This window comes from Rattus rattus, chromosome 1, assembly GCF_011064425.1.
Source record: "Rattus rattus isolate New Zealand chromosome 1, Rrattus_CSIRO_v1, whole genome shotgun sequence".
NCBI classification, from domain to species: Eukaryota; Metazoa; Chordata; class Mammalia; order Rodentia; family Muridae; genus Rattus; species Rattus rattus.
In genome coordinates this window covers 117791590-117814669 of record NC_046154.1, presented here as the reverse complement: position 1 = coordinate 117814669, position 23080 = coordinate 117791590, and the positions used below count along the sequence as shown (strand labels likewise).

Here is a 23080-nt window from a genome sequence, read left to right as displayed (position 1 = left end):
GCCAATAAGCAACACCTCTCAGTGGCCTCTGCATCAGCTACTACCTCCGGGATCCTGCCATGTTTGAGCTCCTGTGCTGACTTCCTTTTGCTGATGAACAATGTGGATGTATAAGCCAATTAAATCCTTTCCTCCCAAAGTTGCTTTGACCATGGTGTTTTATCACATCAGTAGATACCCAACTAGGACAGTTTCCTACCAGGAAATGAAGATACCATACACTTTGGACAGAGGACTTGGAAGAGCTGAGCTAGAATCAACCTGGAAGACTCCTCCCTTAAGACTAGCATTTAGTATTGGAAGGAGCTTATGCAAGCTGCCAAGTGGGGAAGGTAATCAATAGTCTTTCTAAGCTGTGACTACAGCAATGACCAGAATGGTAAGAAACTCTGAAATAGGCACTAGTCACACTTATATTCTAGAGTAACCAGCAGTTTTCTTATTGGACTCAAGGTCTGCTCAATAGGAGAGAGCCTGTATTAGTCAGGGTTCTCCAGAGTCACAGTACTTATGGAATGTCTCTCTATATTAAGGAAATTTATTGTAATGATTCACAGTCTGTAGTCTGGAGGAAGGACTAACTCAACAATGGGCAGCTGTGAATGGGAAGTCCAAAAATCTAGTAGATCCTGAGTCCCATGAGGCGTGATGTTTCGACTGGTTTTCTTATAAGCTGGAATCCCGAAGAAGTAGGTTCCAACAGATGTGCTGGCAAGTAAGTGCAAGCAGTTGAAGGAGAGACTTTTTCTTCTTCCAATGTCCTTATGTGGACCTCCAGCAGAAGATGTGGCCCAGATTAAAGGTGTGTACCTCCATGTCTGGATCTGCAACTTGCTTTGTCCCAGGCTGGCCTTGAATTCAGAGATCTGCTTGCTTCAGTGTCCTGGGATTAAAGGGCGAGCAAAAGCTTTTCATGGCTACTATGCCTCAAGATCTCCATGTCAGGATCCAGGTCAGAAGCCTGTGTCTTCAGCCTCAAGATCTGGGTCACAGGTGAGGCCTCCATTTCTGGATTGTAGTTCATTCCAGATGAAGTCAAGTCAACGACAAGGAATAGCCATCACAGAGTCTGTGTCTAACATGGTAAGCCTATCCAGCTACCAGTGACCAGTGAATCCAAGACCCTGAGGGTAACCTAGTACAGAGGAGGCAAAAAATTGTAAGAGGCAAAAAATCAGGGATCTGCTTTGAGATTGTGTTTTTTCTATACGACAGGGAATCTGTACCCATGAGATCACACCGATACCTAAACAAGACCTGAAAATTGACGGTATGAATTGACATGCTAACATGGATGGGAGAATGTTCCAAGGTCCTTCCTCCAGATAAAAGCCTACAGGCAATCAGGGAAATGAACAATCTGTTTTATGCATGGAAAAGCCCCTTGATGTGTTATTCAATCTGAAGTGATCATGCCTAAACACATTTACATATAAGCAACATGAAATTAACTGAGCAGACTGTGTTTATACACACACACACACACACCATGTTTTGTGTGTGTGTGTGTGTAAATATATATAACATTAATACTTAAAAATAAGAGGCAATGAATTTGAGAAGGAGTAAGGAACGCAGAGGAGTTGGGTGGAGAAAAGGAAGGGGAAATTATGCAAATGCAATACTTACTGTGGTGGTTTGAATATGCTTGGCACTGGGAGTGGAACTGTTAGGAGGTGTGGTCTTGTTGGAGGAAGTGTGTCACTGTCGGGGTGGGCTTTGAGGTTCCTATGCTCAAGCTCTACCCAGTGCAGAAGAGAGTTTCTTCTAGCTGCCTGCAGAAGAGTCTCCCTCTGACTGTCTCTGGATCAAGATGTAGAGCCCTTGGCTCCTCCAGCACCAGGCCTGCCTGGATGCTGCTATGCTTCCTGCCATGATGATAATGGACTGAACCTCTGAACCTGTCAGCCAGCCTCAGTTAAGTGTTGCCCTTTATAAGGGTTGCCTTGGTCATGGTGTCTCTTCACTGCAGTGGAAACTCATAACTAAGACACTTATATATGAAATTCTCAGAAATAAGTAAAATATTTATATGATTTATTTTTACTTTTCATTATGCTCTGTGTGTGTGTGTGTGTGTGTGTGTGTGTGTGTGTGTGTGTGTGTGTGTGTGTGTAGTCACTTGTGAGTAAAAGCACCTGTTGAGTCCAGAAGAGGGCATCAGATTCCCTGGAAATGGAATGATGGGTGGTTCTGAGCAGTTGCACTTGGGTCGGGGAACTTGACTTGGGTTCTCAGCAAGAGGAGTGTGTGCTTTTAACCACTAAGCCGTCCCTTCGCCTCCAGATAAAGAACGCTTGTGTTGGGTTGTTTCTTTATATTACCAAAACTGAGCCCTAACTCTAGATTTGTTTAGTTATGAGCAAGGCTATAAATTATCACCACTGGGTAGGCAAGATGATATATGCCTGTAACCCCAGCTCCTTGGGAGGCCGAGGACAGAGGACTACTTGAGGTTACAAGTTCAAGACCAGCCTAGGCCACGAGTCCTATTTCAAAGATAAATGAGTAAGGTTGGTGAGATAGAATACTTAGCAAATACTTGCCTTAAAAGCATGGAGACTTGACTCAAGCCACATAACCCACATTAGGAAAATAAATGCAGGTATGGTATTGTGTACCCATAATTCCAGCACTGGGAAGGTGGAGAGGGCAGAACCCTGGGGCTCTCTGGCCAGCCTTCCTGGCCTATGGGATGAACCCCAGGCCAATAAGAGAACGTCTCAAAAACGCAAAGTACGAAGCAGCTCTAGGAAGTAAAACTCCACATGCACGCATGTACCTCCACATGCACGCATGTACCTGCACATGTATGCATGTACTGCACATGCACGAATGCACTCACACATGCACGAATACAATTAATTAACTGATTAAGGTTTAAAAAGAACAGAGGCATTCCCAGTTCCTAGGTTTACCCTAGGCTTTGAAATGCCCACTCAAAGTCTAGAAAAAGCCTCTCTACTTTTTCCATTCTTGAACCTAAATTCAGTTGCCAGAGGTCTACTTTGATTCATGTACTATTTCCAAAACCAACCAAAGAGAGGTCTTTCAGCTGGATGTTGTGTAATTCCTCAGTATTCGCTACAAAGGGTGGAACTTACCATCCCTTCTCTTAACCAGGATGGAGAAAGCTCTGGCTGGAGCTTTTAAACTGGATTAGGTCTGTCCCCGAGATTAGAGACAGACTTTTTAAAGTACTCAGTGTTTGCCTCATAGAGCTGTGGAAATTCATCCCTGAAGAAATCAACGATGGCATTATGAACCATACGAGGTGGGAACAGCCTTGCTGCTTTGTGGGGATGGAGAGGGCTTCTGAAGCATTGGGTTTATAAGACAGTCACAGCTTCAGAGGTGGCTACCTCCTTTAAATTGTGTAGACAATATGGATACTCATGTCTAGACTAGAAAGTGACGCCTAAAACATTCCAGGCAGTTAGAGCAAATAACCAGTACCTTTCCTTCTTGCCCTAATGAAAGAACATCAGTAAATAAATGTGCCACTCATAAATGCCCAGATATAACAACAGTATGCTGCCAAATGCAGCATTCTTGTTACACACAGCAAGTAATTGGGACTGGCCTCAATATCAACTATGTTTCCTAAGCTGTCTTCAGATGGTTCCACAACTACATCATTATGGTTATCTTGAGCTAGATAATTGTTTGTTTTAAGCAGTTGTCCTGTGCATTATAACTGTTTGTCAGTATCTCTGGAATCTATTCACTCAGGAGTAGAATAGATAAAAGAGTTCTCTCCTAGTTGTGCTATTTCTCAGTCTTTCCCCTACCAGGCACCCATAGCTTTGCATAGCTACTATTTCAACCATTAAAATGTTAAGGAAACAGCAGCAGGAATCGAAGCACCTCCAGATGGCCCTCAACTCCTTTTCTAAAGTCTGTTGGAAAATGAATTCTCTTGCCATGGGTTAATCTGATTGATCTGATTAGTCTGGGTAAATAAAGCAGTTTCTACTCTCACAAATAGAGAGAAATTTTCGGAACCTCTTATTTGGAGCTGTAATTAATTAAGAGACCACATGTCAAGAATCAGCTGCAGGCCGAACTTGGAGGTACGTGCCAGTAACATCTCTGAGAGAAAAGGTTTTCCTGATACACGTGTTGGAGCTTGGAGGGGGAAGCTTTCCCCAGTGGAAGTGTTGCAGCTCCAAAGGGGAAGCTGGCAGTCGGGAGCCAAGGAGTAGCACAAAGTCACACAGAAAAGCACACTTTATAGAAGAGATCTACTGGGAAAGATACAAGAGGGTGGGTGCCTCTGCTTGGGCAAGAAGCAGCAGAGAAATGAGCAGGAGGCAGGCTTTGTATAGAGTTTCTTGGGTGGGAGGGAAGCTTTCTAGGGTGAGGATTGGTGGAATTTCAAGTCCAGAGCTTGAGACAATCTCAGGGATTACTGGGATTTTTTAGCTCAGGTGGAGTTTCAAGACCCAGAAGTGAACTCAGACGTTTTAACCCTATAGTAATGGCAGAAAGATTATGAGTTTGAGGCCAGCCTAAGTTACATAGTGATGTCTCAGAGGAAGAAGTAGAAAGAGGAAGAGAAAGAAGAGAGACAGAATAACAGCTGCAAGAATGACAAGGAGGGTCTGGGGTTTTTAAAAAGATCTCTTTATCCTAGAACTGCCCAAAGTCCCCATGGTGAATTGAAGGAATTATTGCAAACCAACAGTTTAGCCTTGCTTTGAGTCTCTATTGGCAAAGTTGTTATCAGTTTAGTCTGTGTGAATCTAGGACACTGAAGCAAAGAGACAAAATTACTACTAGGTAGGAAAGTCTGTTTCTAGACAAAGGAGCAAGAATTCCTACTGAAAAGCAAGTCATTCAAAGACTACCCACACAACCGAGTATGAATATATGGGTCACAAAGATGGTGTCAACAGAATGGCTTTTAAATACCCATTTTGATGCTCAATATCTTTAGCGAGTAGGGATTGATAATTAAAATCATCCTGGGTGAGAAAGCACTGAAAGAGCTTGAAGGGGCTCGAGACCCCATATGAACAACAAGGTCAACCAACCAGAGCTTCCAGGGACTAAGCCACTACCCAAAGACTATACATGGACTGACCCTGGACTCCAACCTCATAGGTAGCAATGAATATCCTAGTAAGAGCACCAGTGGAAGGGGACGCCCTGGGTCCTGCTAAGACTGAACCCCCCAGTGAACTAGATTGTTGGGGGAGGGCGGCAATGGGGGGAGGATTGGGAGGGGAACACCCATAAAGAAGGGGAGGGGGAGGGGTTAGGGGGATGTTGGCCCAGAAACCGGGAAAGGGAATAACAATCAAAATGTAAATAAGAAATACCCAATTTAATAAAGATGGAGAAAAAAAAAGAAAATTAAAATCATATTGAGATTTCATCTCACCCCATTCGGAATGACTATCATTAAGAAACAGGGCCTATCAATGCAATCCCCATCAAAATACCAATCCAATTCTTCAAAGAGTTAGACAGAACAATTTGCAAATTCATCTGGAATAACAAAAACCCAGGATAGCTAAAACTATCCTCAACAATAAAAAGGACTTTAGGGGAATCACTATCCCTGAACTCAAGCAGTATTACAGAGCAATAGTGATAAAAACTGCATGGTATTGGTACAGAGACAGACAGATAGACCAATGGAATAGAATTGAAGACCCAGAAATGAACCCACACACCTATGGTCACTTGATTTTTGACAAAGGAGCCAAATCCATCCAATGGAAAAAAGATAGCATTTTCAGCAAATGGTGCTGGTTCAACTGGAGGTCAACATGTAGAAGAATGCAGATCGATCCATGCTTATCACCCTGTACAAAGCTTAAGTCCAAGTGGATCAAGGACCTCCACATCAAACCAGATACACTCAAACTAATAGAAGAAAAACTAGGGAAGCATCTGGAACACATGGGCACTGGAAAAAATTTCCTGAACAAAACACCAATGGCTTATGCTCTAAGATCAAGAATCGACAAATGGGATCTCATAAAACTACAAAGCTTCTGTAAAGACAAAGACACTGTGGTTGGGACAAAACGGGCAACCAACAGATTGGGAAAAAGATCTTTACCAATCCTACAACAGATAGAGGCCTTATATCCAAAAATATACAAAGAACTCAAAAAAGTTAGACCACAGGGAGACAAATAACCCTATTAAAAAATGGGGTTCAGAGCTAAACAAAGAATTCACAGCTGAGGAATGCCAAATGGCTGAGAAACACCTAAAGAAATGTTCATCATCTTTAGTCATCAGGGAAATGCAAATCAAAACAACCCTGAGATTTCACCTCACACCAGTGAGAATGGCTAAGATCAAAAACTCAGGTGACAGCAGATGCTGGCGAGGATCGGAGAAAGAGGAACACTCCTCCATTGTTGGTGGGATTGCAGACTGGTACAACCATTCTGGAAATCAGTCTGGAGGTTCCTCAGAAAATTGGACATTGAACTGCCTGAGGATCCAGCTATACCTCTCTTGGGCATATACCCAAAAGATGCCCCAACATATAAAAAAAAGACACGTGCTCCACTATGTTCATCGCAGCCTTATTTATAATAGCCAGAAGCTGGAAAGAACCCAGATGCCCTTCAACAGAGGAATGGATACAGAAAATGTGGTACATCTACACAATGGAATATTACTCAGCTATCAAAACAACGACTTTATGAAATTCGTAGGCAAATGGTTGAACTGGAAAATATCATCCTGAGTGAGCTAACCCAATCACAGAAAGACATACATGGTATGCACTCATTGATAAGTGGCTATTAGCCCAAATGCTTGAATTACCCTAGATGCCTAGAACAAATGAAACTCAAGGCGGATGATCAAAATGTGAATGCTTCACTCCTTCTTTAAAAGGGAACAAGAATACCCTTGGCAGGGAAGAGAGGCAAAGATTAAAACAGAGACTGAAGGACACCCATTCAGAGCCTGCCCCACATGTATATATATATACAGCCACCCAATTAGACAAGATGGATGAAGCAAAGAAGTGCAGACCGACAGGAGCCGGATGTAGATCGCTCCTGAGAGACACAGCCAGAATACAGCAAATACAGAGGCGAATGCCAGCAGCAAACCACTGAACTGAGAATAGGACCCCCGTTGAAGGAATCAGAGAAAGAACTGGAAGAGCTTGAAGGGGCTCGAGACCCCATATGTACAACAATGCCAAGCAACCAGAGCTTCCAGGGACTAAGCCACTACCTAAAGACTATACATGGACTGACCCTGGACTCTGACCTCATAGGTAGCAATGAATATCCTAGTAAGAGCACCAGTGGAAGGGGAAGCACTGGGTCCTGCTAAGACTGAACCCCCAGTGAACTAGACTGTTGGGGGGAGGGCGGCAATGGGGAGAGGGTGAGGAGGGGAACACCCATAAGGAAGGGGAGGGAGGGAAGGGGATGTTTGCCCGGAAACCGGAAAGGGAATAACACTCGAAATGTATATAAGAAATATTCAAGTTAATAAAAAAAAAAAAAAAAAAAAAAAAAAAAAAAACAGGGCCTAGAGACGCCTTAGCTGGAATTGACGTGAATGCCTTCTTCCTGAAGGCTAGCTTTTATGGAACCAGAAAGCACCATGCAAGCTTCCAAGGGAGGGAGGCAAACAACATCTTACCCAGCTATGATGCCAGTGAACTACATCAATCACCAGCATGGCACAATAACCATAAGGGGGCAGTAGTGGCATGCATACCTTGGTAGAAACCAATAGTTCTCTAATTGAACTTGTGACCCCTTCAACAAGAGGGAGGTCATGCTTGACACTAGAAACTTAGCAACTGCTCAGTGCCAAGGATGTTGTGGTTCTTGGAGAAGACTTTACAGCACCTACTATATCAGCATAACCCTTAACAACAACCTATAAGTTAGTCTTCAGATAACTTATCTGTTAGTCAACAACAGATAAGTGTAGTCTTCATTCCTCATCAAGGAAATTTCTCTTTGCAATAGACAGAGACTACTACAGAACACCACAGTCAGTCAATTGCACAGCTGTGGATCCTGGTCCAAATGGATACAAAATACTCCCATACGTAAGACTTATGGAACAGTGCAGAAGAGGTTGTGGAAAGACGGCAAGAACCAGAGGACCTGAGAGTTTCCTGTGAGATTGTCTCTTTGTAATGTAGACTCTATACTCATAATGTCTGATCAATATGACTGCTCAAACGAGCTGAGCAAGGACGTCTCCTCCCCAGGATAGAGCACACCAATCAGTGGTTCAGCGCCAACCGTGCTGTGTAGCAGTTTCCTTCAAGATTAAAAAAATCCAGTCCTTCAAGAAAGCTCCTTCCAGAAGGCAAACAACTCTAAATGGCTTCAGGCAGTTCCTGAAACTGACCAGGTTTGGTGAGCCCTTTTCTCCCAAGAGTAAGCAAAAAGACTTCTGAGAACCACTCTCCAACAATCTAACCTGCAAAGAAGATTCTCAGACCAGACCAACTGCCTATAAGGAGCAGAAACCAATGGAGTCCCTTGAAAGGGAAACTCTACAACCTGTGGAGTGGCCTACAGGCTGCACGGTATGCTCCCGGGTCTCAGATTTTATGAGTTGTCATTTTATGTGCTAGGCTTGGCTTTGGTAATTCAGCTGTCTTTGAACCATTTTCTGCAAATAACCCCTCATCAAACTACTGAAAATAACTCTAATAAAACTCATTGGTTTATCTACTTTGGTCTATCCTGAACTCTATCTGGTGGGAGTAGACATATCTCCTTAGGAAAAGTCACACAACAAATGATTATCCCTGAAAAGATATAGAGAGGTGACATTGTATGCACTGATTAAATTTAGGAATATAAATGCAAAGGGGAAACGTTGTAATTACATTGTAATTTCAAAAAGAAATTAAGAAATAAAGCAAAAAATTAAAAAGAAAGAAACAAACAAATAATCCGAGGAAATGAGAACCTTGCGTACTTCTGGCATGGATGCAGATTGGCCCACCCACTATAAAAATCAGTACGGAAATTCCCCAAAAACCTGAAAATAGAGCACCACACGCCCCAGCTATACCACTCCTGGGTATATATCCCAGACTCTAAGACTACATACCTCAGGTATGCCTGGACCATTATATTTGTTGCAGCATTTCACAACGGCCAAGTTATGGAATTAGGTTAAGTGTTCAATAGATTCAAAGATAAGAAAAATGTGAGATACATACAAAAGAGTCATTTTAAACTGGAAAAAAGGTGAAATTATGCCATTTTCTAGAAAATGGACATAGAGAGCATCATGTTAAAAAAGCCAGAGTCAGACAAATGTCTCATGTTTTTGCTTCTTTGTGGCTCTTAAAATTCTATAAGGATACATATTTACACACACACACACACACACACACACACACACATACATACACACATCTGTGAATGATATGAACATGGACGAATAGAAAAAGGGAAAGACTAGCCAAAGGAAAGGGCGTGTGTGAGTGGAAGAGGATGAACTCGGTGAACATGTCCAAGTACATGAAGTTCTTGAGATAAATTTAGGAAGCCCAATACTGTATGAAGCAAACACACTCCAACAAAATGCCTTGAATTAAATTTTATAACTCCTCTTCAAATCTTGGGGCTACCCTATACCATCTCCTTCTGTGATAACAATAGAAACAACTCCAAACCTATGCTTGATTTGTTCCTTACCAAGCAGGGACCAAGCTTTCCAGGACTGAACCAAAGTTCCAGCCCCATATTTGTCGATTAGCAAGGCTACACCCAAATGACACACATAGTCATGAGCGTTAAGTCTTGATTGGCATCTTGACTGAATATGGAAGCAAATAAAAATATGTCTGTGAGTGTGTCTGTGAGGACATTTCTAGGAAAGGCTAACTGAGGATAGAAACCCCTCTCCCAGAGTGGGTGGCACCTCCTGGTGACAGTCGGTCAGAGACAAAGAGGTCTGAAGGAAATCAGTGCTGCTTGCAATGCTTCATGCCTCCCTGGGACCGCATCTGTCCAGTTGTTGCTACCTGGACTACACAATCCCTCAATGACATCAGAACCCAGCTTCTTTGGCCTCCCAATGTAAACAAAGATCGGGAGCTCTCCAGGAATCCTCCCAGCCTTCAATATCATAGTAGGGCTACAGAGACATCCATACTCAACACCCACACTCTTTATAAAAGGCAGCTTTGTTGTCCGCCGGGACAGCTGCAACTGACCTGGGTTATAGAAACACTCGTAATGCCAAACAGTGGGTGAGGTCTTCCCCAGTGCCAGGATCTAACCCAACCGGAACCCAAGTAGCTTTGTGGTTTTCCTCTTTCCTTTATACGATCTTTAGACTCTTACAGGAGAAATGCGGCCTATGAACACTGTGTTTGGAAGTTCCTAGACTCTGAGAGTTGACCTGTAGGTGAAGATCCCATCATCTGGGCTCTCGGCCAACTGCAGTGGGATAATCCAAGCCTCCAGCCCCAGAAGCTCCTTCTCAGGAACCTGCATATGCTTTGTGGTACTGAGAAATATATCAAGTCAGCAAAAGGGAGGTTTCTGTACTTTTTCAATGTCTCAGTAGAGATTTAATCACCGTGAAGAAGAGCCTCTGTGAAACTGCCTTGATCCAGCACCTAACCTTTCCTGTGCAAGACTCAACACTCATAGCATCCGCATCCCTAACCAAGTCATCCAAATCGCAATTGTACATTTTACAATATGGTAGAGAAAGGAAGCAAGAAGCAATGTAGGACACTGTGTTCCCAGTATTCAGGACCAAGACTTTGGGATTGAGATGTCTACATCTGGACTCAACACTGGTGATCTGAAATCCATAACCATGCAGTCGAATGGATATGAACTTGAAGGAAGACATGGGTGTTATTTATACATGAGTGAAGGTTCTAGATAAACCTACTTTTCTTGTGCCAGGAATCTTGCATAATACCCATTTCATGATATCAGTTTACTGAAAATAAATTTTGAATACTTCAGAAATGGAGAGTCAATTACTTTGGGATTCAGTTATAAAGCCAGTCTGCTGAAGTCTGATTGGGGAACCTTAGAGAGGTCAGCTCAGGGAGGGTAGGCATATGTACTGGCTGATTTTGTGTGTCGACTTGACACAAGCTGGAGTTATCACAGAAAGGAGCCTCAGTTGAGTAAATGCCTCCATGAGACCCAGCTGTAAGGCATTTTCTCAATTACTGATCAAGGGCAGAGGGCCCCTTGTGGGTGGTACCATCCCTGGGCTGGTGGCCCTGGGTTCTATAAGAAAACAAGCTGAGCAAGTCAGGGGAAGCAAGCCAGTAAGTAACATTCCTCCATGGCCTCTGTCTGCATCAGCTCCTGCTTCCTGACCTGCTTGAGTTCCAGTCCTGACTTCCTCTGGTGATGAACAGCAGTGTGAAAGTGTAAGCTGAATAAATCCTTTCTTCTCCAACTTGCTTCTTGGTCATGATGTTTTGTGTAGGAGTAGAAACCCTGACTAAGACAGGACGCATTGCCCCACTCCTCAGTTCATAGTCTGGAGCATAAGGTGAATAAGTAGAAAGTCTTTAAGTCATCCTTACCCCTGACCCCTTCCAGATGGATGTTTAATTCAATACCTAATGCCATATAGCAAATGTGCAAAGCTTAATCTATCTTTCTATCTATCTATCTATCTATCTATCTATCTATCTATCTATCTATCTATCTATCTATCTCTAACTCTCTATCTCTATCTCTTATACAACACACACACACACACACACACACACACACACATCTCTTCATAGCCCAACAAAAAGTTGCCTTTTCTGCTATGGAGAGGTTTGAAATGCCCCATCTCTACTGGCTGGAGAAAAGGTGAAGGGCCCCAATGCTGCAAAGATAAGGTAGCTATCCAAAAGAACAGAGAGCCCTCATCCTGTAGGGACATTAGAAGATGCCCCTGACATTTAACCCATCAGTGTAAGCAGAAGTCTGTAGAATTCCACTAAGAGACTGGTGTGGGTGGACACTGGGCAGTACAAATTCGTTGACAGTGCTACTTTCAAAACATCGTGTTTACAGAATCAAGAATTACGTTGTAAAGACACCAGAAAGGGAGGGTGGGGGAGGAACTTTTAACATAAGATGGTACCATAAGTTCTTGTGGGACCAAAGATAATCCCCTAACACAAAAAAGGGTAAAGTGACCTATACCTTAGCTACTAAGTCATCACCTAGTAAGAAGACACTGAACATTTAGCCCAGAATTGGCCATCAGTATTTCAGAACACATCAATACTTTATGAAGCTTTAATTAAAGTGTGAGAGCTTAGCCATTTGGAATAAAACTATTTGTAACTTAATAAAAAAAAAATCCAATTAAGCAATCCAGCTGAGTATCACAAGGTGGAGACTCCACAACAAAGCCCATCTCTACCTGTTATAGTTAAGGTGTTGGTGTGCGGTCAGGATGGGCCAAGTTAAATAGGCAATCTCCAGTACAGAATTTCTCCTAATAAAACTGAGTTCCGTTTCTGTGTGGCTAAACAAATATGAAGGCCTGAAAGTCACGGGCAGGCCATTCCCTACGAGGACAGATGGATAGCTCAGAAGTGCATCTTATTTGCCTGAGACTTGAGACATATCCCATCAGATACTCAGAAAGGATTAAGATTCTGAGCTATTAAGCACTTGTAAGACAATGTATGGGCCTTGGAGATAGTCCTTAGAGTCAGCAAAGGTGGCTAGATCCAAACCTTAGGGGCAAATCCAGACAGAACGGCTGAAATAACAAGAAATAAAACAAGCTCATTTATTCTCTGCATCTATTTTGGGCAGCTACAACTGGAAGCTGGAGAGAATGTCCCTAGGTAGAATATTTAATTTGCGGTTATCTAAGTTGACCAATAACAACATTAATTTTAGCCCATTAAATTAATATTTATGGCACGAACTTAACAACAAGCAGAAACTAAACATAGAGGCTGAAAAAATGGCTCAGCTGTTAAGCACTTGCTGTTCTTTGCAGAGGACCAGAGTTCGGTTCTCAGCTCCTACCTCAGGTGATTCTCAACTGCCTTTAACTCCAACATTAAGGATCTAAGACCTGTGTATAACCTTTTTGAGCACCCACATCTCAAAGCGCGTGCACACACACACACACACACACACACACACACACACACACACGAGTGGGGAAGGAGAGGGAGGAGAGAGAAAATGATAGAGGGAGAGAATTCTTTAATTTAAAACCTAAGCCTAGAATTACAAATGGCCCACCAACTCCGGGGCCTGCCTCTCTAAAGAAATTAAAATAAGCGCTCCCACACCCAGGGGCAGCATTATTGGCAATAGCCGGGCACTGAATCAAGATAAAAAGATGTAAGTGAGCAAATGAAGGAAATGAGAGAGAAATCTATGGTAAGATTCTCCTCAACATGAGATAGAGATTCAGTGTCCATGTTAACATGGGTGAACCCAGAACATGTGTTAAGTGAAATAAACCAGACTGAGAAAGACAAGCACCATGTGATCCTACTCAAATGTAACGTCTAACAAACCTGATTTGTGAACGTGTAGAATGGGGAAACACCAGGACTGAGAGTAGGTTGGAGAATGTTGACCAACGTCACAAAATTCATTAGGAGAACAGTTCTCAAGACCCACTATGCAATGAATAATGATGCATACTTCAAGTTTGCTAAAAGAGTACATTTGAAATGTCTTTACCGTATAGAAGTATATGAGGTGATATTTGTGTTAACAAACTTGACATAATCATCCTTAAAATACAAACGTATTCTAAAATAAATTTCTCTAGTTGTTACTCAATGAAAAATTTTAAAGATCAGTTATTTCAAATGACAAAAATGTTTTCTCATAACTCTTTATAATTTTAAAAGTTTTTTTGTGCTTTGACGTTGTTTGAGATGGGGGTCTCTGTGTTGGCCAGGTTGGTCTTGAACACCTATGTTCAAGCAATCTTGCTGCCTCAGCCTCAGTAGTTCTGAGACTACAACTGTGCATCACCATACCAACTTCAAGTTTATTTTCTGAGCAAATGGTCAGTTAGTGTATTTAAAAGTTCAGAAAGTGGGAAAGAATGAATAAGCTTATGTAGGTGAGCATTCTCCCTTCCTCGGTGCTCTGAAGGTGCCTATTGTCTGCCTTAGTGACACACAATGCCATTAGTTCTTTATGTGTGTACCCTTCCGGAAAGATTTCACAGATACAAAAGCAGTTTGGGCCTATAGGGAAAAAAGACAATTATTTTCCCCATTTTTCAAAATTATGGATTGTATCACAATTTTATGTCTTCCCTGCTCAGGGGCTATGCTAAATTTCTTTGCATTGATCTAGTTTTTAATATATGTGCTGTTGAAGTCATCACTTTCCCCCATTTTTATACAAATGATTGTACCCTAGTCACTCTTTTCTTGCTGTGATGAATCAGTAGCACCATGGCAACTATTTTGAAAGAAAGCATTTCATTGGGGGCTTGCTTACAATTTCATTGTCATCATGGCAGGAAGCATGGCAGAGAGAGAGAGAGAAAGAGAGAGAGAGAGAGAGAGAGAGAGAGAGAGAGAGAGAGAGAGAGAGAGAGAGAGAACGTCATGTCCTGACATGAGCTGGCCTTGAACTCTCAAGCACAATCCTGCCCCAGCCTTCCAAGCTACTGAGACTACAAGTGTAGTCTCACCTTGCCAGGCCGAGTTTTTGAAATCCCAAAGTCCACCTCTAGTGACACATTTCCTCCAATAAGACTACACCTACTCCAACAAGCCCACATCTTTGGATCCTTCTAATTTTTTCAAATAGGTGCTGTCCCTGGTGACTAAGCATTCAAATACATGAGCCTATTGGGACCACTCTTACTGAAACCACTGTGGATGACATGTGTGAAAGAAAACATACGTGTAGGAAGGCCTTCACCTTTTCTAAATGCCAGTTAAGAGGCCGGCAATAATCTCTTGTAGGCTCCAGAAAAACTTACTTAGATGAGGTTGTTATTACCATGATTATATTTCACTGACGGTCAGAGACATCATTTTGAATATCTTATAAAAAAAATTGGGCCCTCTCCATAGATAAAGAAGAATGTATATAGATGATACCAAAAAAGTGCATAAGAAAGTTGTATTATAATACGCCAAAGAATCCAAAGTTCAGAGCAGTAGTTTGCTAAAATTTATGCAGTTATTAAACAGTAGGGATGTGATCTGACTCCTGAGTTCACCCTCTACCCTGGCTTGGGAAACCTGATGTTTCCTCCTTGTCATCTATGAATTACTCTTTCTAGATCTTCTTGTGTGGAGAAATACGACAAGTGGTATTAGTTCACAATCTCCTAGAGTTCCCTATGCTTACCTCGCTTGGAGATATCGAATGTTCTACTGTGTCACATTGTACTGTTTGGTGAGGCAATCTTATCCCGTTAAGGTACTATGGTTAACATAAGAAATGAAACAGAACTGAGAGTAAGGGAGCCTGAAAATGAGACACAGTTGCCTTGTGGACTTAGACTTTTCAAAACCCTTTTTTAATATGGGTTCTCAAATGCTTTGATCCCCTTTCTAGCCCACTGGTCTTACCTTAGCAAAACGTCACATGAGTCCATTTTAGTCAAACATCCTGTGAGTCTGTATCACATGACCCAACCAGAAAGTGCCACATCATTGTCTTGGTCTCAACTTCCTACATGTAAGTTGTGTGTATGTGTGTGTGTGTGTGTGTGTGTGTGTGTGTGTGTGTGTGTGTGTGTGTATGTGTGTGTATGCATGTGTCAATCCTTGATCTTAGAGCATAATCTATTGGTGTTTTGTTCAGGAAATTTTCCCCAGTGCCCATGTGTTCAAGGCTCTTCCCCACTTTTTCTTCTATTGGTTTGAGTGTATCTGGTTTTATGTGGAGGTCCTTGATCCACATGGTCTTAAACTTTGTACAGGCCGATAAGAATGGGTCAATTTGCATTCTTCTACATCCTAACCTCCAGTTGAACCAGCACCATTTGTTGAAAATATTGTCTTTTTTCCACTGGTTGGTTTTAGCTCCTTTGTCAAAGATCAAATGACCATAGGTGTGTGGGTTCATTTCTGGGTCTTCAATTCTATTTCACTGATCTACATGTCTGTCTCTATACCAGTATGATACAGTTTTTAGGACCATTGCTTTGTAATTCAGCTTGAGGTCAGGAATGGTGATTCCCCCAGAAGTTCTTTTATTGTTGAGGATAGTTTTCACTATCCTGGGTTTTTTGTTATTCCAAATGAATTTGCAAATTGCTCTTTCTAACTCTATGAAGAACTGAGTTGGAGTTTTGATGAGGATTGCATTGAATTTGTAGTTTGTTTTTGGCAAAATGGCCATTTTTACTATATTAATCCTGCCAATCCATGTGCATGGGAGGTCTTTCCATCTTCTGAGGTCTTCAATTTCTTTCTTCAGAGACTTGAAACTCTTGTCATATACATCTTTCACTTCCTTGATTAGAGTCACACTGAGGTATTTTATGTTATGTGTGACTATTGTGAAGGGTGTCATTTCCCTAATTTCGTTCTCAGCCTGTTTATCCATTGAGTAGAGGAAGGCTACTGATTTGTTTGAGTTAATTTTATACCCAGCCACTTTGCTGAAGTTGTTTAACAGGCTTAGTAGTTCTCTGCTGGAACTTTTGTAGTCACTGAGGTATACCATCATACCCTCTGCAAATAGTGATATTTTGACTTCTTCCTTTCCAATTTGTATCCCTTTGACCTCCTATTGTTGTCTAACTGCTCTGGTTAGGACTTTGAGTACTATATTGAATAAGTAGGAAGATATTGGGCACCCCTGTCTAGTGCCTGATTTTAGTGGGATTGCTTCAATTTCTCTCCATTTAGTTTGATATTGGCTTCTGGTTTGCTGTCTATTGCTTTTACTGTGTTTAAATATGGGCCTTGAATTCTTGATCTTTCCAAGATTTTTAACATGAAGGGGTGTTAAATTTTGTCAAATACTTTCTCAGCATCTAATGAGATGATCATGTGGGGTTTTTCTCCTTTAAGTTTGTTTACACAGTGGATTATGTTGATGAATTTTCATATATTGAACCATCCCTGCATCCCTGGGATGAAGCCTACTTGATCATGATGGATGATCGTTTTGATGTGTTCTTGGATTCGGTTTCTGATAATTTTATTATAATTTTATAATATTAAAAATTTATAATTTTATAATAATATTTATAATTATTATTTATTATTATTTATAAAATTTATAATTTTATAATAATATTTATAATTATTATTTATTTATTATTATTTATAAAATTTATAATTTTATAATAATATTTATAATTATTATTTATTTATTATTATTTATAAAATTTATAATTTTATAATAATATTTATAATAATTATTATATTTTTTGTATCGATATTCATAAGGGAAATTGGTTTGAAGTTCTCTTTCTTTGTTGGGTCATTGTGTGGTTTAGGTATAAGTGTAATTGTGGCTTCACAGAAGGGATTGGGTAGCGCTCCTTCTGTTTTTATTTTATGGAATAGTTTGGACAGTATTGGTATTGGGTCTTTTATGAAGGTCTGATAGAATTCTGCCCTAAAACCATCTGGTCCTGAGATATTTGCTTGGGAGACTTAATAACTGCATCTATTTCTTTAGGAGTTATAGGACTGTTTAGATGGTTTATCTGATCCCGATTTAACTTTGGTACTTGGTATCTGTCTAGAAAATTGTCCATTTCCTCCAGACTTTACAGTTTTGTTGTATATAGGCCTTTATAGTAGAATCTGATGATTTTTTTAATTTCCTCAGATTCTGTTGTTATGTGTCCCTTTCATTCCTGATTTTGTTAATTTGGACACATTCTCTGTGCCCTCTGGTTAGTCTGGCTAAGGGTTTATCTATCTTGTTGATTTTCTCAAAGAACCAACTTTTGGTTCTGTTGATTCTTTCTATGGTCCTTTTTGTTTCTACTTGGTTGATTTCAGCTCTGAGTTTGATTATTTCCTGCCTTCTACTCCTCCTGGGTGTATTTGCTTCTTTTTGTTCTAGAGCTTTTAGGTGTGCTGTCAAGTTGCTGACATATGCTCTCTCCTGTTTCTTTCTGCAGGCACTCAGAGCTATGAGTTTTCCTCTTAGCACAGCTTTCATTGTGTCCCATAAGTTTGAGTATGTTGTACCTTCATTTTCATTAAATTCTAAGAAGCCTTTAATTTCTTTCTTTATTTCTTCCTTACCAAGTTATCATTAAATAGAGCGTTGTTCAACTTCCATGTATATGTGAGTTTTCTGTCATTTTTGTTCTTATTGAAGACCAGCCTTCATCTGTGGTGATCTGATAGGTTGCATGGGATTATTTCAATCTTCTTGTATCTGTTGAGGCTTGTTTTGTGACTGATTATATGGTCAATTTTGGAGCAGTTACCATGAGGTGTTGAGAAGACGGTATATTGTTTTATTTTAGGATGAAATGTTCTATGAATATCTGTTAAATCCATTTGGTCCATAACTTCTGTTAGTTTCTCTATATCTCTGTTTAATTTCTGTTTCCATGATCTGTCCATTGGTGAGAGTAGGGTGTTGGAATCTCCCACTATTATTGTGTGAAGTGCAATGTGTGCTTTGAGTTTTAGTAAGGTTTCTTTTATGAATGTAGATGCCCTTGTATTTGGGGCATAGATATTAAGGATTGAGAGTTTATCTTGGTGGATTTTTCCTTTGATGAATATGAAGTGCCTTCCTTATCTTTTTTGATGACTTTTGGTTGAAAATCGATTTTATTTGATGTTAGAATGGCTACTCCTGCTTGTTTCTTGGGACCATTTGCTTGGAAAATTGTTTCCCCAGCCTTTTACTCTGAGGTAGTGTCTGTCTTTGTCACTGAGTTATATTTCTTGTATACAGCAAAATGCTGGGTCCTCTTTATGTATCCAGTCTGTTAGTCTATGTCGTTTTATTAGGGAATGGAGTCCATTGATGTTAAGAGTATTAAGGAATAATGGTTGTTGCTTCCTGTTATTTTTGTTGTTAAAGGTGTTATGTTTGTGTGTCTCTCTTCCTTTGTTTCTTTGCAACAAGATTACTTTCTTGCTTTTTCTAGGGTGTAGCTTGCCTCCTTGTGTTGGAGTTTTCCATCTATTATCCTTTGTGGGGCTGTATTTTTTGAAAGATATTGTGTAAATTTGGTTTTGTCATGGAATATCTTGGCTTCTCTATCTATGTTAATTGAGCATGTAGCCTAGACTGACATTTGTGTTCTCTTAGGGTCTGTATGACATCTGCCCAGGACTGCTGTCTTTCATAGTCTCTGGTGAGAAGTCTGGCATAATTCTGATAGATCTGCCTTTATACGTCACTTGACTTTTTTCCCTTACTTCTTTTAATATTCTTTGTTTGTTTTGTACATTTGGAGTTTTGGATATTATGTGATAGGAGGAGTTTCTCTTTTCTGGTCCAATTTATTTGGAGTTCTGTAGGCTTCTTGTATATTTATGTGCAACTCTTCCTTTAGGTTAGGGAAGTTTTCCTCTATAATTTTGTTGAAGATATTTACTGGCCCTTTAAGTTGGGAGTCTTCACTCTCTTCTATACCTATTATCCTTAGGTCTGATCTTCTCGTTGTGTCCTGGATTTTCTGGATGTTTTGGGTTAGGAGCTTTCTGTGTTTCACGTTTTCTTTGATGGTTGTGCCAATGTGTTCTATGGTATTTTCTGCCCCTGAGATTGTCTCTTCTATCTCTTGTATTCTGTTGGTGATGTTCGCATCTATGACTCCTTATCTCTTTTTTGGGTTTTCTATCTCCAGGGTTGTCCCCCTTTTTGCTTTCTTTATTGTTTCTATTTCCATTTTTAAATCCTGTATGGTTTTGTTCAATTCCTTCACCTGTTTGGTTGTGTTTTCCTGTAATTCTTTAAGGGATTTTTGTATTTCTTCTTTAAGGGCTTCTACTTGTTTACCTGTGTTGTTCTGTCTCTCTCTCTCTCTCTCTCTCTCTCTCTCTCTCTCTCTCTCTCTCTCTCTCACACACACACACACACACACACACACACACACACACATTGGGTATTTATTTACATTTCAAATGTTATTCCCTTTCCCGGTTTCCTGTACATAAGCCCCCTAACTCTTCCCCCTTCACCTCCACTTACTGCTCCCCCAAAATATCCTACACTGGGGGTCCAACCTTGGCAGGACCAAGGGCTTCTCCTTCCATTGGTGCCCAGCAAGGCCATCCTCTGCTACATATGCACTTGGAGCCATGGGTCAGTCCATGTATAGTCTTTTGGTAGTGGTTTAGTCCCTGAAAGCTCTGGTTGGTTGACATTGTTGTTCTTATAGGGTTGCAAGCTCCTTCAGCTCTTTCAATCCTTTCTCTAATTCCTCCAACAGAGGTCCCATTCTCAGTTCAGTGGTTTGCTTCTGACATTCACCTCTGTATTTGACCTGCTCTGGCTGTGTCTCTCAGGAGAGATCTATATCCAGTTCCTGTGAGCTTGCACTTCTTAGCTTCATTCATCTTATCTAGTTTTGGTGGCTGTATATGTATGGGCCCCATGCAGGGCAGGCTCTGAATGGAGTTCCTTCAGTCTCTACTCTAAACTTTGCCTCCCTATCCCCTCCTATGGATATGTTTGTTCCCCTTTCTTTTTTTTTTTTTTTTTTTTTCGGGGCTGGGGACCGAACCCAGGGCCTTGCGCTTGCTAGGCAACCGCTCTACCACTGAGTTAAATCCCCAACCCCTTTGTTCCCTTTTCTAAGAAGGAGTGAAGCAACAAAATTTTGGTCATCCTTCTTCTTGAGTTTCATGTGGTCCATGGATTGCATCTTAGGTAATTCGAGCTTTTGGGCGAATATCCACTTATCAGTGAGTGCATACCATGTGTGTTTTTCTATGATTGGGTTACCTCACTCAGGATGATATTTTCTAGTTCATTCCATTTGCCTATGACTTTCATGAAGTCATTGTTTTTAATAGCTGTGTAGTACTCCATTGTGTAGATGTACTACATTTTTTAATCCATTCCTATGTTGAAGGGCATCTGGGTTCTTTCCAGCTTCTGGCTTTTATAAATAAGGCTACTATGAACATAGTGGAGCATGTGTCTTTGTTGTATGTTGGAGCATCTTTTGGGTATATGCCCAGGAGAGGTATAGCTGGGTCCTCAGATAGTGCAATGTCCAATTTTCTGAGGAACCTCCAGACTGATTTCCAGAGAGTTTGTATCAGTTTGCAGTCCACCAATAATGGAGGAATGTTCCTCTTTCTCCACATCCTTGACCCTCCCGTGAGTCTGTGTCAGCACTTCTCTAGACCTGTTTTCTTTCAGCCAGATCTGGGTATAGAGCGCTATGGGCACAGGGAGAAACCAGAAGGATCCTGTCCCAGACTGCTTCCGGGTCTGTGTGTCCTGAGGCCTCCAGGCCAGTTGCTCGGAGCAGAAGTGGTGGTCTTACCTCTGCTCTCAGGTGTGTCAGTACTCCTGGCAACTGGCTTTCAGCTCTGAGCACAGGCAGAGACTGGAAGGATGCTCTCCTTGTCTGCTCCTAGGTTCCTGTGTTCAGAGGGCACTAGGCAGGTTTCTTTTGGGCCAGGAATGTGAGCAGAAGTAGTTGTCTCCTTTGAGCTCTCAGGAATGTCAACACTTCTGAGAGTCCAGCTCTCTTCCTCACGGAATTTGGACACAGAGAGCTGTGGGACTGGTTAAGCTCTGGGCACATTAGTCCAGGGTTCTATATGAAACCAGGCTGAGCAAGCCATAGGGAGCAAGCAGTAAGCAGCACTCCCTGATGGTCTCTGTATCAGTTACTCTTACCTCCAGGTTGCTGCCTGCTTCAGTTCCTGTCCTCATTGCTTTTGATGATAAGCTGTAATATGGAAACCTTTTCTCCCCAACTCAGTTTTGGACATGGTATTTTACTACAGCAATATTGACCCTAAGATATCAGTGAGAGAATGTTCACAGGTAAGCACATATACACAGACACACAGACAGACAGACACACACAGACAACAGACACACACACACACACACGAACACCTCATTTAATTAATTAATTAATTTAATTAAGAAGTCAAACCATTTGTAACCTTATATCAGATTGCCTGATTTAGAACTTTCAGGTGTCTTTACCCACACAGAAGAACTCTCCCATGCTTCATAAGTTTGAGACATTAGGCTTGGGCATCAAATGTGTTCTTTTTTTATTGGATGAATCATGGCTCCTTTTGTCACCTGGTCTGCCATAACCTGCTGACTCTTGATGGAAGGACAGACAGTAAGTCATAACGAGAAAGTGAGGTTGGAGCAGGCTTTGTAGAGCATCTGGGGGTTGGAGAGCAGTGGGAGGTTGAGTCTGTGACCTCCTTCTGGAAGATGGGAAGAAAAAGCAAACGAAGAGGCCGTGCCTGAGAAGAGGGCACAATGACGACACTGTTCCTTCGGTCTTGACTGTTGGGCAAGGTGCATGCCTCTGAGTCTCTCCTTCCTCATCTATAAGATGAAAACCTATCTACGTGGGGATTTATGAGGATTAAATGAGATTATGTATTGTCACAGTGTCAGGCACATTGCAAATGGGCACCATGAAAGCTACTGTGACAACTGGTCTGTAACTGGGGACATTCTACCAGATGATTCATTCTTCTCATGCTGAAAGTATTTTTTAGTGAAATTTCAGAATGATAAAAACATTCTTTTTGTTTTAATATTTTAGGGTAATATACAAAGTAATGATTCCCATTATGGTATTTTCATACATATGCACCATTATACTTTGTTCTTTTTAATTAGGACTTAAACATGGGATGGGTGTATGTGTTTGCTTGGTTGGTTAGTTTTTCATATACACTGTGAATGTATATAAAATCGTATTAATTACTTTTCCATGTTTTTCATTTATGTTCTTTTTCCATTAATTAATTTATTCACTTTACATCATTGTGATTGAGGCTCCTTTCCCTCCTCTCCTCCCAGTCTCACTCTCACAAATCCCTCCCCCCACCATCCCCTCTTCTTCTCCTCAGAGAAGAGTGAGCCCCGCTTGGGTACCATACAGATCTGGGACATCAAGGTGAAGCAGGACTAAGTGAATCCTCTCCCACTGGGGCCTAACCAGGCAGCCCAGCCAGGGGAAGTGGATC

The 23080-nt window shown here is 41.2% G+C and overlaps 1 non-coding gene across 1 annotated transcript; it reads right to left on the bottom strand.

Moving 5' to 3' along the window:
- Nucleotides 1-14219: 14219 nt before the first annotated feature.
- LOC116890403 lies at nucleotides 14220-14325 on the bottom strand. Its single transcript, XR_004386605.1, has one exon. It is a non-coding gene; the product is annotated as a U6 spliceosomal RNA (small nuclear RNA).
- Between the last annotated feature and the right edge of the window lie 8755 nt (nucleotides 14326-23080).